Source organism: Aotus nancymaae, unplaced genomic scaffold (genome assembly GCF_030222135.1).
Source record: "Aotus nancymaae isolate 86718 unplaced genomic scaffold, 86718_ANA_hifiasm-v0.15.2.pri h1tg000020l, whole genome shotgun sequence".
Taxonomy (NCBI): domain Eukaryota; kingdom Metazoa; phylum Chordata; class Mammalia; order Primates; family Aotidae; genus Aotus; species Aotus nancymaae.
In genome coordinates this window covers 39,414,244-39,431,381 of record NW_026988432.1, presented here as the reverse complement: position 1 = coordinate 39,431,381, position 17,138 = coordinate 39,414,244, and positions in this window count along the sequence as shown.

The following is a 17,138-nucleotide window of genomic DNA, read 5'->3' as shown; positions in this document are numbered from 1 at the left end:
AAACTGAGGAACACAGCAGGCAGCTGACTTAGGGAAACTCAGTAGGCAAGCATGGGGTTAGTCAACACAAGGGCCATCTCCATGGCTGGCCACTGGAGTCTGGAGCAGGGAGGGTCTGGCTACTAGACTGATGATTAAGACAGGGATTCACGCACGGGAGCAAGGCAAGAAGGCAATGGCCAGAATCAGGCAAGAGAGCTCTCAGAGCTCAAAAGTCTGGTTCATACTAACTAAAGCTCACAGTGCTGAGTCCCAGGGTTTTGTAATAGACATCTGTAATACTCCTTCTCTAAGCTGTGTGTTGACCAAATTCTAGGACAAGGCTGAACATCAGTCTCAGAGTGTTTTCTTAAATGTGGGAACTGCCTGAATAAGGGAATGGAAAAAAGCAGAAACCATCCAGCCTTATCCAATGCACAGACTTGCTCTATTCCCTTACAGAGAATGCATTCTCTTTAGGCCCACCCTGTTTTTTCAGGCCATCCAACTGGAGCCAGTGTTTATTTCCAAGGTTGTGTTATATGATGGGAAAAGTTCTCTGGAGGAAAATTCTGGGGCTCATTAAACAGTGGGTAGAAGAAGAGGAGAGAATGAGGGAGGGAAGTAAAGAGAAGATTATAGCAGGATGATGTTTTCTTTTCCTGTAGGAAAGAACCTAAAATAATTGCATCTCTTGTTCAGAGCATTTTTATTTTTCACACTTCATTCCTGTTTATGCAAAGGAATGGTTTAGGAGATTGCATTCTTAGGGGGAAACTCTCCCCAGGAAATACATTGCTGTGTCCACAGGACTTTTTAGGTCATTGAGGGAATTGATTGGAAACCAGTATTTATTTACAGTGGAAGATGATTGACTAGAAGTTCCTTCCATTCCCCTTTGCTTTTAAAACAGTTTGTATTTATGGTATGTATTTGGACAAGTTGATTGGCCTCCTTTTGAGCATAACTGAGAAACCTAGGAATGCTTGTCAAAGATTGCTCAGTGCAAACGCAGTCTGGGAAACACTCCCTGATTATTTGCTGGGGGACTTATGGTGAAATCAGAAAGGAAATAGTGGCCAATGCTGTCAAGCAGGCAGCATTTGCAGGCAACAGGCCTTCTATAAGTCCAGCTTTTTCTTTGAAGTAACTAATGCCTTAATTCTCTCTTAACAACCATTAATCAAACCAACCCATAGGACACAACTTCAATAGCAAATTGAGCCCAAAGTATAAACAGCATATAATGGCTTTGTTTTTCCAGCTTTTTGGCATTGGCATTTTAGCAGAGGCCTTGACTAATATGAGAATGTCCTGGATGGTTGAATTTCAGGAACTGACCAGAGGCTAGTAGGAGGATTATTATGGGCAGGCTGGCTTTCCTCAACTCTGAATAACACCACCACTCCACACAGAAAAGAACTTCCTTATGACTGCCCTCTTTTCCTCATAAATCCCTCAATGAGTTTTCTGAGAATGGGTCCAATGGGCTGGCTATCCTGGAAGGACTTTAATCAGTTTTCTTCACTGATGGACTGGAGGGAAAGGTGAGAGAACGCCAGGGGAACAGTTCTGCAGTTGCTCTCACTGATTTTTCACAAGGGTGAGAGTTTCCGAAGCTCTGTCCTGTGATATCAGCATTTGAGCTGGGAGCCTTTGAGGGTGTTTATGAACTTTGGTCTCTGGGAGAAGTGAAAGAATAAACTGGGGAGAGAAATTGAGAGAAAGCAGAGGGCTTTGGAGTTGAGGACTCTGTTAGTTTGCCAAGGCTGCTGTAACAAATACCACAGAATGGGTGCTTTAAACAACAGAAATATATTTTCTCACCATTCTCGAGGCTGGATGTCAGAGATCAAGGAGTTTGCAGGTTGATTTCTTCTGAGGCCTCTCTCCTTGGCTTGTAGATGGCCATCTTCTCTCTGAGTCTTCACATGGTCATCCTTCTGTACATAACTATGTCCTCTTCTTGTAAGGACGTTCATCATTAGATTAGGACCCACTTTCATGACCTCATTTTAACTTAATTAAAGGTCCTATCTCCAAATATAGTCACATTTCAAGGTACTTGAAAGGGGAAAGGACTTCAACATACAAAATTTGTGAGGATACCATTGAGACATAACAAGGAGTAAATCTGGGGAAGCTTCTGCAACCGGAAGTCATGTACGTCCTTCTCTTCATAGAGGAGCCAGCTCTTGGCCACAGAGCATAGACACTAGAAATCCAGTACCATCAACATTAGAAATCACCTAGGAGAGGCTCTAAGGCCCATCTATTTTCTATTGGTTTTCCAACTTGGCTGCTTATTAAAATCACCAGGAAGTTTTTAGAAACGCTGATGCCTAGACACTCACCCTTTGAGACCCCGATTCAACTGGTATGAGGTGGGGACCAGAGTTAGTAATTTTTAAAAACTTCTCAGGAGATTTTAATGTGCAGCCAGCATAAAATAAGCCAGAGGCTAGAGAGGCTTGATGACTTGCCCAGAATCAGAACACATGTGTGGACTAATGCACAGGGCTCCTGACTTGGGTCCCATGGCTCTTCCACTAGTACCTTTCTTTCCACTTCTGAAATATTGATATTCCATCAAGTTTCCTGTGATGGATGCCATGGTGCCCCAGACCCCTTGTCCAGCACTAAAGAACTCCTTCCCCCAGCTGGGGCACCGGCCCACCACGTAGAGACTGGTGGATGAAGATGTATGAAGACAAGATAATTCTGAAGGGCCCTCTCACTTCCAGAGCTCCCTGTAGTCATTGCATTGAAATTCAACTGCTCCCTTTGCCCAATCCTCCTTCTCTCACTCCCTGATGGGGGAACTTGTGGATTCCAAAAGCACTCTCCCACAAATTTCTTCTATCAGTTTTAATCTCAGAGTCTGCGTTCTGGGGAACCTGACCCATAAATGTTCCTCCCTGTTCATAGTGCTTTTGTGAGTACTTATGAGTGCTTGCCATGTTGGGTTCTGTGCTGAGTGCCTGGAATATGAAGAGAAATGAAACCCAGTTTCTACTTAAGTGGTTTGCCATCTACCAGTGGTGTTGGTCAACAGCCACTTCCAATGCCCTGTCTGAGTTGCTGTGATAGCAATGTGAAAGTGGTATGGGAGCACTGAAGAGGGGGATGCTGATGTCCGGGCCAAGGAGGGCAGCCAAGGTCACTCTGGTCTATATGTTCTAACTGTTCTTAGCTGTCTGTCTAGGAGGCTGAACCTCTTCTTGAAACAACAGTTGCTCTTGCTTGCCTCTACAAACTTGTATGTTCTAGATAGTCTTTGCTTCACTTTAGATGGGCTGTAGGGGAGAAAGTGGTGAGTAGAGGAGGGAAAACAAAGAAAAGAAAAAAGTGCAAGAACCAAGGTACATAGGACGTCACAATGGTTAACTTTAGATGTCAACTTGACTGGGTTAAGGCGTACTTAGATGACAAAACATTATTTATCAGTATGCTTGTGAGGTTGTTTCTGGAACACATTTGCATTTAAGTCAGCGGATTGAGTAAAGAAAATTTGGCCTCACCAATGTGGTTGGGCATTATCTAATCCACTGAGGGCCAGACAGAACAAAAAGACAGAGGAAAGGTGGATTTGCTGTCACCGTTTGAGCTGGGACATCCATGTTCTTCTGCCCTTGGACGTTAGAACTCCATGTTCTTGGGCCTTTGGCATTTGGGACTTATACCAGTGCCCCCACCTTCCCCTGAGTTTCTCAGACCTTTGGCCTCACACTGAATTATACCACTGGGTTTCCTGGTTTTCCAGCTTGCCAACAGCATATCATGGGACTTCTCTGACTCAATAATCATGTGAGCCAATTCTCATAATAAATACACTATCTATCTATCTATCTATAATCCATCATCTCTCTAGCTATCATCTGTATTATCTATCGTCTATATCATCTATCCATCTTCTATCTATCTAATCTATCATCTGTATCTATCTATCTATCTATCTATCTATCTATCATCTATCCACTCATCCATTCATCCATCCCATTGGTTATGTTTCTCTGGCAAACCTTGAGTAATACAGATACAGATTGGGAGTTCAGTTTGGGCCTCTCATCTGTGGCTCACCCTTCCTTCCCTGGAGGCTTTTCATCATCACCATCACCAAGACCAGGCCCCCAGAGCTCTCATATTCAATCCTTCCCACAAAGAAGCTCCAGGATGAGAGCTGATCTGTTAGGGAGATAATATCAGAGTCAATGTGACACCCTCCAAGGGAGACTTGCCCCCTGTATCTTAAGTGGTAGAAGAGAAAACAGTCATCAACCAGCAGGTTGGTGAGGTTTAGGAGCCTCCAAAGGGTCTTCCCAGTGCTTCTGACACTGGACTTACGTGGACCGATGAGTGCAGATGAGGTTATGCAGTCCTGCACCTCCAGGCCTGGTGATGGAGAACAAGTAGGACTGGGTCTTTGTGACAACTGCCTCTCTGTGTCCTGAAAAGAGGATGGCCAGTACAGTAGTACTTAAGAGAAGGAGGCCCATAACTCCACTAATCTCAAACAGTCTCATGCTGCCTGCAGAGCATCCCCTGTGGGTCAAGCCCTGGTGTGGGCCAGACAGAGGGTGCCAGTGCAATAGAAGTGAAGGCCCCAGCCTTCTCGTAGCCTCCAGCTTAAGTGGGTTGACAGGCACATCATCACCAGGGGTCTCAAGTCTGGTGGAAGACAAACAATCTGCAGGCTGGGGAGCCTCAGGCCTCCTGGCCTAATTTGAGAGATGTGGTTTCTGCCACAGGCCAGTATTTAGGACAAACATACATCTTTAAAAGACCTAAGAAGAGACACAAATAAGACATTAACATGTGCAAATGGTTACAGCTGAATAGCTAGTGTCAAGAGATAGGACACAGAGACAGAGCTGAGAGCGGGATGTCCCAAACATGTGGAGTCAGCCCCTCATCACCCCTCAGCCAAATCAGGTGGTGATGAGGGCGGGGTGGGAGTGGGGAGCTCCAGGCAGGAGGAGGTACATTGTAGGTACAGCATTAGTTATTAGAAAACCCAGTGCCCTACCTAATTGCAGGCAGTGACTGCTGTACAATACTGAAAGTGAATACTGTGCAATTGTATGCATATGTATGTGAAAGTGTGAAAATTACCAAGGGGACATATTTGAGGGACCTCTAACAGCATTACTTGGGTGTTTTGTATGCATGAGTTTATGATTTGTGAGCATAACTGTGTGTAGAATGTGTACATGTTTGTATGTGTGTGCTTACACTTGTGAGGGCTTCCTTTCTGTTGGGAGAAGGCTGAAGATACCCATGCACTAATCATCAAATCTGCTCTCTTTCTTATTCCAGGAAGCATTCCCTGTGAACCCATGCGAACTCATCCCTGCATTGGTCTGGCTGGCTTTCCTTGTGAGATACAGGTTCCTCCTGAAGAGCTGGAGCTCCAGTCCGGCTCTAGACTTCTGCTTGCTTCCAGGCTTCAAGATGAGAAGCATTTTTCCAGTGCATAAGTGTTAGAGGACATTGATGATGGTGTGTGTTTTGTCCAGGCTGGACTCAGCTTCTTCATTGGGGAAAAGGTTAAGTTTTCTTCAAAATAAGAAGCATCTAGAGAAACTGAGACCATTAAGTGAACTTTTAGAAGTAGATGAGAAGTTGGAAAACAAGGTACTCTTGCTTACAAAGAAACTAGGAGATCACCTTAATTAAGAAAGCACCTTAATTTGGGGCAGAGAGGGGTTTATAGAAAGTTGGTTGAAGAGAGTGGAGCTTGAAGTAGAGCTAATTTCCTGAATTCTTGGGTTAAAGACTCCCCATGGCATCCCTTCCCAAAGCAGACAGCAGTTAAAGGAGCACGTTTGAGCCAGGGAAGCTGATGGTCTGGCTGCACAATGGGCACAGGGCCCTGGGGCCTGGACAGCCTGCTACGTGGCCCTTTGCTGATGGACCTGGAGAAGGCAGAAAGCACCAGCCCTGGGTGCCCAGGCCCGACTCCCAGGGCATTTAAGGTGTCAAGCTCAGGCAGAACAAGGGGCTGTAGAAGATGCAGTCAGCTTTGATTTCCTCCTGCCTTCACACAGCCCTGGCTTTGTCTCTCACTTGGGGACCCCAACACAAGGCAGTGATCCTAGTAACTATCACCTGACTCTTCGTCTTCCTGTCTGTAGATCCTCACTGCCTGACACCTTTACATCCACCCAGAATGTCCTTAACTGCCCTACACTGATCTAAACACCTCCCAGTCTCCAAGGCTTCGTTTAAATACCACTTACTCCAGGAAGCCTTTCATGATTTCTTTAGTTCCCCAGTTCTCTTGGATTCTGGACTCTTCTAATTTTCCTCCTGCTTCACTGCCCATATCTCACTCATTCTTCTTCCCACCCACCCGAATGCTGGAATACCTGGGGCACTGTGCTGGGTCTCTTTTTTCCTTTACAAACACTTTCTCTTTTCAGGGAAATTTTTTTACCTTGTGGTCTTAATTACTAACCTATATCAATAACTTCAAAATTCAAGTGTGTACACCTGGCCTTTTCCATGATCTTGAGACTCAGGTATCCAGTTATCTTCTCTTCACCTCCACTTGTTCATGTAATAGGAATCCCAACCCTCAAACCATTCCCAAAGGAGGCTCTACTTCCTTCTGCGACTTCTCTTTTTCCCAGTCTCAGTAAACGGCACCACCATGTACCTAGTTGCTCAAGCCAAGCAGAGGCCTAATTCTAATCTATCTTATCCCTCTATTCCCTGGATAGCTTTCATTGACAAATCCTACTGACTGCTTAAAGGCTGTAGAATACTGCATTCTTCTCTCTCAACCCAGGACAGGCCACAGTCTTCACAATCAGGAACATTGCAAAATCTTTTCACACATCCCCTTGCATTCACCTGTTACTTAAATCCACTCTTCACAGAATCAACTGGCATTTTTAGGACAGAAATGAAACCATGCACTCCTCTTCTCAGAACCCTCTGGGGTCTTTCTATCACACTGAGGATAACATGCAAATTTCTTATCCTGGCCCACATAGTTGGGTTTCCTGGGGTCTGGCCCTTGCCGGGTTATCTGATACCATCTCTTATTCTGCTTCCCCTTTTGCTCATCCCACTCCACCTACTCTTTCTCAGAGGCGCTGAGGTGGTCCCCACCTCGGATCCTTGGCACCAGCTGTTTCCTTTGCCTGGGATGTTCTTGCTCTACATCTTCCCAGGGCTGCCTGCCTCCTGTCAGGCAGGTCTCAGGTCAAATGCCACTTCTACCAGGAGGCCTTTCCTGACCAGGTTAAAGCAGCCGCTCACTCACCCTCTCTCCTGCACCACCCTGCTTTATTTTCTTCATAGCACTGATGACACCCTGGCACTGTGTTGCCTGTTTGTTGGGTTTATTTTTTATAGTCTATCTCCCTGCACCAGCATGGAGACTCTATGAGGTCAGAAAGCCTCCTCAATTCACTCCCCAACTCTATCCCAGCCTTCAAAGTGATGCCCGGCCCAGAGCAGGCACACGGCAAGTCTTTACTTAGTGACTAAATAAACAAATGGGCCCCAAAGAGATGCTGTTTGATTTGGAAAGCTTTGATATCCTTTTTGGGAAACGAGTTCTAGCTGACTACAATTTTTACTCAAAAGGATTCAGTCTGTGTATTTTACCCAAATAATATGCATTGCATTTCCTGCCCTTTCCCTAATATTTTGATACAACTATTACTATGTAGTATTTATTTGTTATGGAAGAGATGGACCATATCAGGTCTCCATGTTTTTGCTGATAAACTCTCAAGCATTGGGGGATTTATGTCCCGTGTGTCTTCCTCTCCACAGCCTGGCGAAGAGGCAGTGCTATGCAAGAAAAGAGCACTCAGGCAGGACTTCAGGGTGGGGACCTCTAATCTGGCTTTGCCAGAAGTGAGTTGCAACCCATTTGGGATAGTCATTTATCCCAATCTGGTTTTCTAGGTTGCAAAATAAACTTAATAATTGTAGCCCTTCCACTCTGATGAGGCAATTGGAAAGAGGAAGAAGATAGCAAGCATGTATATTTAAAGGGAAGGTGGTTGTCACTCCTTATTTTTTCACTCATTCATCCATCAAATATTTCAGAGCAATGTACTGGGCTAGCTAATGCGTGGATGAAAGGATGATGGGATGGGCACTGTATACCCCTCCTGCCCTCATGCGTCTGGTAGGGTTGATGCATACCAATGATGATGGCTGGGGTGTGCAAGGTTACATAAGAGAGGTGCAGCACTGTGCTGTGGGGTTCAGAAGCAGGATGGTCTCCGCTGGGAGGCTTCTGAGATAGGGGAAGATGTTGCCTTGAGGAAGCCAGACCTAACCAAAACCAGCCCCTAATGGGTCTGCAGAGTACCCAACCCAGGAGCCAGCACAGCTCCAGCAGGCTGCGGACAGTAAGGTGACATTTCCCGGCCAAGGCCATCCTCTATGACCCTTCAGTGTTGAAGCTTGAATTGACCTGACTGGCAGATCCTGAGGCTATGGAACAAATATTTCTCCTTTTAGCTTTTAACATTCACATAAATACAGAAGAAAAAATATATACAGGCATTTATTGTCTTATATGTGCTGTTAATTGATTCATTTTGAGCCTTTTTTGCCTTGCCTCGATGGGGGTTCAGTCTTGTCTTCCCCATGGGAGCCAGGCTGCAGGCAGGCCCTTAGAGTTTCACTGGGTTCTTCGGATCTGATCTCGCTTACAGCTACTATTTCCAGTAGGCGAAATCTTTTGCTCCAGTTAACACCATCTCTGTTGCAGCCCAGTTCCCTCTGTTCTTCTTTCCCTGAGTAAAGCTTCCCAGGCTTGGGGCAGACAAGAGTCCTGAGATCAGAGCCCCTCTGGGAGTTGCTGGGAAAGACCAGAGAGGCTGAAGGCAGCTGAGGGGATTTCTGTCAGTGAATCTCCAATTCTGTCTTTATGCAATGCAGGCAGAACAGGAAGGCATCCCTGAATTCCTTCCATTACAGATTGGAATGCCCTTTGACAAAGAGTTAAGGTGTCAGCATAAAATTAAGGACCAAGTCTCTGGAAGAAAAAAAAAGAAATGTGAAAAAGCTTTATTTTTATTTTTTAAAAAGGCAAGTACAGAATCTATTTATTTGGCAAATGGAACGAATGCTGTCTGGAATAACATGACTGCTTTCTTTCTTTTTTGCATAAACAAACTCACAACACAGGTGGGAAGCAATCAGGGTAAATTTGTACCCCCAGCGTTGTCAAATTTGGCAACTAAGACTACAGAATGTGTGGTTAAATTTGAATTTCATATAAAGACTTTTTAGCATAAGTATATCCCATGCAATATTTGCTATTTAAACTAAAAAAAATTTTGCCCTTTATCTGGAATTCAGATTTAGCTGGGTGCCCTGTATTTTATCTGGCAACCCTGCCTTCTATAGGCCTCAAGTTGCCTGTGAGCCCACTCAGGAGCTCTGGTTCTGGGGCTGCCCCCTGCCCAGTCCTCCAAGGATCTGGTGCCACTTTCTTTCCAGGTTCTTATTCCGGGGCAACACATGCAGGGTTTCTGTGGGAGAAGATTCTCCTCCTCACAGTACTTATCCCACTGTCCCTGGCTCCTGGGACTACCCAGAAACAATCATGTAGTGAGGTTTAATCACACATGGTGTGGTCTTCCTTCCAGTGGCCCAGAGCACAGGATTCTCTGTGTTGGTTGCACAGTGGAAATACTGGGGAACTTTAAAAATGTATTGATGCCTGGATCTCATCCCCAGAGATTCTGAATTAATTGGTCTGAGATGTGGGCCACCTATTGTGATTTTAAAAAAATCTCCCCAGGTTATTCTAGTGAGCAGCTAACACTAAAGACCACCCTTAAAGCCACTAACGCAGAAAAGTGCAGGTCTGGCCTGAGGTCTCATTGGCAGGGACTTAGAGCCATCTATTAATTGAGTGTACTCGGGGTTACAAGACAGAAGAAAGCCAAGTAAATTTCTTGGATGCACCAAGTAAATTTTTTATAGTTCTGGTCCTCAGACATGTGTGAGAGATTCAAGGAAATGAGCTCTGAGACCTCTGTTGTCCAGGGGCTTACGGCACATGTGGGGAGAGATGCTTCCTCCTCTCCACACCCCATCAGTACTGAAACAGTACCTTACATAGAGCCATGGACTGGGGACTTCAGAGTCCAGTGTGTGTGTGATGGAGTGGGGGCTGGAAGGAGAGGTCAGGATGTGCTGTAAGCCAAGGAAGACTGGGCAGGAGCAAGACCAGAGCAGCCTCGATGGCCCAGATGCTCATTGCACTGGCAAGCTGTGAGAAGCTTCAGTCCCTCCTGAAATGGGGAAATGATGCCGGGAGAAAGTGGCTTGGTATGTGAGTGGGTAAGGAAGGCAGGCTGATATGTGAGCTTACCATCACGGCTGACACTTAAATATATATGCTAGAGAGCCAGAGAGTATGAGTGTAATGACAGTAATGAGAGCTGTTATTCCAGTACTACTGAATCACATTGTAATGTTATTACATATAATATATTCTTATTTTTGTTATAAAGTATAATGATATGAATGATAATTCTCCTCTACAGTTTCTTGTCCAAATATGTGGGACCATAATAGAATTTTTCAGACTTCCCAAAAGTAAAGCGATAAATAATGTGAATAAAGCAAAAACCCAGTAGTGAATGGGGCAGTGTTCTAACCAAACACACTCATACTCCTGCAGCAAAGTTATGAACATTGATCCTAAGTGGGGTGAATAAGCATTATAAAAAGCCTCACGTCTCTCCAGGTCAGGTTATGAACAACCTTTTGGTTTTTGAATCTTTTTGGATTCTGCGATTGTGGGCTTGTAAAACCTACCTACATCATTTGGGGAACATTAACTATTTGGTAAGCAGTGTACCAAATACTTCAAATACATGTTCCCATTTAAAACTCACAGCAACCCTGTAAGGAAAAAGCAAAACGAACATTATTATAGGTAGAAGCCACCATTTCCCCTATTTTGCAGATAAAGAAAAGGAAGCCTGCAAGGTTGAATAACCTGCCCAAGCTCTAGGCCCATGGCTCTAAAGTAGAAGTTAGAACAGAAATTCCAATTCTCTTCCAACTCCAGAGCTGAACTACCCTGCCAGGTGGAGCTTCAAGTAGAGAAGCTTGGGAGAGGGGTATACACAGTCCCTGGGTAGACACAGAGACATGCACAGTCATGGTAGTCTCTGCAGAGGTGTGTGTGTATGTGCAGAACATGTGTGACTGTTCTCGTGTGAAGCTGCGTGGATGAGTGGGTGTGTACCATAATTTGTGTGCTTGGGCCTCTTTCTATGCTCCTGCATATCTGTGTGTTGTGGGGGCGTCTGTTTGGCATAAGGAGTATATGGGCACGATACCCCATGTCTTTGTGCTTGTGCCATCTCTTCTTGACTCTGCATGAGCAGTTCTGGAATAAGGAGAGTTACTCTTGTAATACGTCTGCTTTCACAATGTGTGCAGCCCAGGGAGGAGGTCTACTGAGTGGGTTTCAGTCATTCTCAGGAGAGATGGAGTCTTTGGAGGGAGACCTGGTAATGAAGACTGTCTGAGTGAAGGCCCCAAGTGGATGAGTTAGTCAAGGTCAGTGCACAATCACCCATGGGCCCAGGGAGCTCCTGCAAGCACCTCAGTGTGGTCAGTGAACTTCATCTAGGTTCAGTTATTTTTGAGGGGACTGTGCTCTGGATAAATGAAAGAAATCCAGATGTTCTCAAAGGTTCTTAGCAGAAGGAAGAGATAAAGATGAAAGCCTTTGTGGAGACCTTGGTTTTGCATTGTGGGTCTGCATATTGGGCAGCCAGCAGGGATGCGTGCAGTAGGTGGGAAGGAAGCCTTCTGCATAATGGTTTTCTGTTTTCCCAGACCATGCTCTAGGGAGTGAACCTGGGAAGGAGCTGAGATACCCTACACCCTGGCAAGCAAATTCAGGTAAGTGATGACCCCAAGAGTTAGGATTCACAGCTCAGGCCTTGGCACTGTGGATATTGGATGGCAAACTTCAACACACCAACTCAGGGGAATAAAAAAAACCCAACTATATTGCTTAAGATTCAACATCAGTCTATATTCTCTATGAACCTCTAGTGGGTACTAGAGGAAGGAGAGAAAAAAAGGGAAGAATATAACATATATTGTCTAACGTGCCAAGTGCCTTGTTAGTCATTTTTCATGCTGTATTTTGTTTCTTCCTGAGAGCTACTTCTAAGGTAGGTATTACTATTTTATTTTCAATTTAAAGACGCTCATGAAGGTTAGGTAGTTTATCTCTGGTCATCTTGCTAGCTGGGATTTGAACCCATGACTCTTTGACTACAATCCCTTTCCATTATACCACATTGCCTCTGAGGTTCCTCCCTTCTCAGCACACTGTTGCCAGCAAACCCTGAACCAGAAACCACAAACACATTGGTTTCTATTGTTGTAAATATTTCCTGTGTTTTCTTTGATAGAATTATTAAAATTTCAAGTACAGAAGAGATCTGATACTATAATTTAAAGTTCCCTAAACTGGGACTCAGAAAAACTGAGTTCTAGACTTAGTCCTTTATTGCTTCAGATTCCCTCATCTGGAAAACAAAGTGGTTGGCAAAGATGGTGGTACAAAACCTTTTTAGTTAAGTTGGGTTAGGTTCTGACCCTGGCAGGGGCTTTGTCTTACTTCTGAGTTTCCTGAGAGTCTGTAGCACAGAGCCAGACATAAGGTGACAGTGGCATATTCACGAAATCCTTCATTATACCTACTGTTAATTCACAGTGATTTTTAAAACCAACAAACGACAAAACACTAACACCCAAATCACAAATTGAAAAATAGTTGCTAATATTCACTGAGCTCTTATTAGGTGACAGGTGCTCTTTTCTAAGAATGGGGTGGACAGGGGCCTTATAACTATTGTGCACTGTGACTTGCTAATTTAACCTCTGCAGTAAAAAGAAAGCTGATGGACCTTCCAACCCTGCTGAAAGCCACCCACAAACACATTGTAGTCAATATCAATTGTGCAATGTATTATTGATTCTGAGAGGCATTAATTTCAAAACAAACAATGGTTTTATTTGGTGATTTCCATACTGCAGATACAACTACGATTTTTGTTGACCCGGCTCTTGTCAGATATTTTTTGACTGTCTGTAGGATGAAAGAGAACTTATTTTTGGATGTCTTTGTTGAACTTAACTGGGAGAAGGGGGATAGGGAAATATAAATGGGAGAATTGTTAATAACTGTCTCCACCCCACTTCCCACTGCTCTGGCCAAAGTTGATGTAAAACTCCTATATCCATGGTCCCTGATTCCCCTCCAATATGTGCTTTGAATTGCTTTCCTCATTTTGCCAGCATACATACACATCAATTGCATTTACCTATGGCCTCTATTTCATTTTTGTTTGGCATTGTAAAAGCCTATAAATGCCGATATGACTGAGGACTTATCTGTGAAGCATTCATTCATTCATTCATTCATCAAATATATACAAGGAGCTTAGGTCTGAATGTAAAAAGTGGAGGTGAAGGTCAGGAGGGTCATTGAGGAAGGAGACTGGTCCTGGAATAGCCCCACCTCCTTCTGAGTGAGATGAGCCCCAGGGCAGTATGGGTTCATGAAATTGAGTTTCCAGGAAGCCCATCCTGCCCACGTGTCCTGGGGATGGAAATTTGTAGCCCACCCCAAGGGCCTCCTCCTGCTCCTTCCTCAGTCCCCCTCTTTTTATTTTCCCATTTCTCCTGGCAATTGTATCCTCTCAAAGGCTCTAGTTATGATTGCTATACTAACCACTCCTGATTGAATACTCCATCTCAGCTCTCCATTCTGAGTATTTACTGGAGTATTTATGTCCTGTCTTGCAGGCACCTCAAACTCAACTTCTCCAAACCAACTCCCCCCAATAAAATACCCTCTCCTGTGTTCTTTTTGCCTTCTGTATACCCAACCCACTGATGCCTGAAGGAAACATAGAGGTTGTCCTACAGTCTTGTTTCCTCTCACTTCTACAACTAATCAGTTAATGACAAACCCCCCCTTTAATTAAAATTAATTAATTAGTAATTAAACTATTTTTTAGTTAGTAAATTTTTGTTCAAGTATAACATCCATGCAAAAAGCTTCCATAAGTGCACAGTATGATGGGATTTTTACCCAGGTAGAATATATATCTCTATAACCACCATTGAGATAAAAAACCAGAACTTTCCTTCCAGAAGTACCCCTGTTACCTCTCAGTCACTGCCCCACAAAGGTGATTCTTCTCCTGAATCAAACATCAGTGTGATAAGTCTTGTTTGATTTTAAACTTTCTATAAATGGACTCACAGTATACGTCTTTTGTGCCTGACTTCTTTCACTCAACATCATGCTTGTGAGATGCATCCATGCTGTTATGCATGATCAGTAGTTTATTTCTCAGTGCTGTGTGGTATTCTTATAGCATAGCAAGGGAGTATTATTATAAAGTGTGTATCTTCATGAGGCCATTTGAAGACATGCTGGATAAAGTCAAACCGTGAGAAGTTTCATTTCATACAGTACATCTTTAAAAGAAAGGCACAACAGTTTGTGATATTTAATTTTTTAATTTTTATTTTAAAATGTTTATTATAATTTTTTTTTTTTTTGAGACAGAGTCGCACTCTGTAGCCTAGGCTGGAGTGCAGTGGTGCAGTTATAGCTCACTGCAACTCCTGGGCTCAAGCAATCCTTCTGCTTTAGCTTCCCAAGTAGTTAGGACTACAGGTATGTGCCACAATGCCTAGCTAATTTTCTAATTTTGTTTAAAGATTTTTGCAGCAACCGTGCCTAACTGTATTGTCCAGGCTGGTTTTGAACTCTTGGCCTCAAGCAATCCTCCCTCCTTGGTCTCCTGAGGTGTTGGGATTACAGGCATGAGCCACTGAGCCCTGCCTGTGATGCTTAAAGTTTACCAATAAGGAAGTTGAGGTATTCTGGAGAGAACCAGATAGTTAAGAAGACAGAAAAAGTAAAAGTGAAACTTCTATTTTCTAGAGTTTGTCCTCTTCCTTGTAGTTTTGAGAGAAAAGTCATGCTTCAATTAATAACAGACAATGGAGTCAATATGATGGGAGCAGAGACAATGATGTGATCAAATGCCAAGAAATGACTGACAGCAGAAAAAATATCACGTGAGCCAAAGCAATTTCTCTTGACTTCTAACTTTATTCATCCAACAAATAACATTTCATCACAGTTTTATCAATGGAATGCAATTCCACCCAGATCATTCTGTCAACGACAAGAAATAGCATCAAATCATTCTGTCCACACAGATAAATCAATTGTTGATTATTATTTTCTTCTATTGGGATACAAGGAGGACCAAATATTTTGAGTAAAACAAAGGAAAGGAAAGCAGGAAAAAATTTTTTTGTTGTTGTTGACAAATCCAGCTGGGTAAATGCAATTTATGTCTTTTAAAAAAATTCATCCTGATGTGAGGAGGGATAAACTGTTTTAAAACTTGTACCAGGGACAAACTGAAATAATAAACACACTGAAAGAAAATGCAACCATTTATTGGTTCTTGCAGATAAAATAGGATTTTCAGGTTTTTTTTTCTGTTGCTTATGTAGTTCTTAGTGAAATTCCTTCCTGATTCTTTGAATGTATAATCATATTTTGAGAAAACATGAAATCTCAGAGTCTTACAAAATTCAAAAGGGGAAAGTGTCATCTTTAAATGACAAACTGTGTGGGGAGTGCCCTGGTTATGAATTAGGCTCTTTTTCCTAATGCTATAATTTCTTCTTGCTGCCATTTTGATGGCGTTGAAAGCCCTTTCTCCAGACTTGTAAATTGGTGGTCCACTACTGAATGGAAAGAAACCCGGTTTTTACAAATTTAATTTTGTATTCATGCTAGGTATGACAAAATTTTGCATCAAGCTTTTTCACTTAGTATATTATGTCGTGAGCATCTTTGTCAGATTTGCCCTGGGAGGAAGGAATCTTCCAGCAGCATCTGTGTGGAGAATGGTTCTCTCCCTGGGGCCATCAGGAGAAAAGCTTGCCCTTTTCTGTGGTTCCCTGGACTGCAATGCTTTTACTTAACTGACTCAGTCCCATTCATAACTGTCCCATAAGGCCCCAGCTGTGGTATCAGCAGGGGGTCTAGTGTCTCTCCTGCTGTTTCTTTTTCCTCCCCAGGACCACTGTGGTAGGAGGTACTTTGTCTTTGTCAGAAGCACAGAAGCACAGGGTCTGCTTATAGCCTTTTTTTTCTGACACTTTGCCCTTTTTGCCACTGCAAAGGGAAGAGTCATCTTTGTTCCTCAATTTTGGTTTATCCTAAGAAAGACCAACACTATGTTTAGCCCAGAGAGAGAAACACAATAAATACAAGTTAAATTTTCAGTGGGGCATCAAGTTCCATATACAAGGCTAACCGAAAGTATAAAGTCCTTGAAGTGAGTGAATTTATTATATATCTCTATCTCTGGACACACTCCTTGCCTGAAATAAAGAGAAGCTTAACAAAAGTGTCTTCATAATGACAAAGACAGGGATGATTATTTGTGGATACAACATTTAAAGTAGAAATAGAGTTCAAGAAGATTTGATTCTAATTGAAATACTTCCACCTAAATAAGAATCCTGATGTAAATAATAACTAGTTTTAAAATGACACCTTTTTTTTTCTGACATTAAAAGCAATGCTTATTCATTAAATTAAGAAATAAACACCCAGTACAATTTAAGAAGAAAATAGAACATATCTCTATTCCCACCACTTGGCTAACATTTGGTGTGCTTATTCTCTCTCTCTCTGTCTGCTTCTCTCTCTCTTTTATCCTTATTCACTCCTGCCCTCACCTCTCTCTCTGTCTCATCTATCTTTGTTTTGATTTTACAAATTTAAGTTGATATTCATGCTATACATGATTAAGGCTACAAATTTGTCTTTTTCACTTAGAACATGAACATCTTTGTCAAACTTTTAGAAACATTTTACCAAAGCCCTGTTTTGAAGACATAAAAGTTGTTCTTTTTAATTTTTAAATTAGGGATATATCATATGTGGGTATATTTATACATATATTTTGGGGCACATTTTAAATTGTTTTCTTAGGAAATATTGCTAAAAGTAGATTTTAGAAAATATTAAAGTGTTTGATACATGTTGCTATAATATCCTCCAGAATGTCTGAACCAATTTAAACTCCCATTAACCA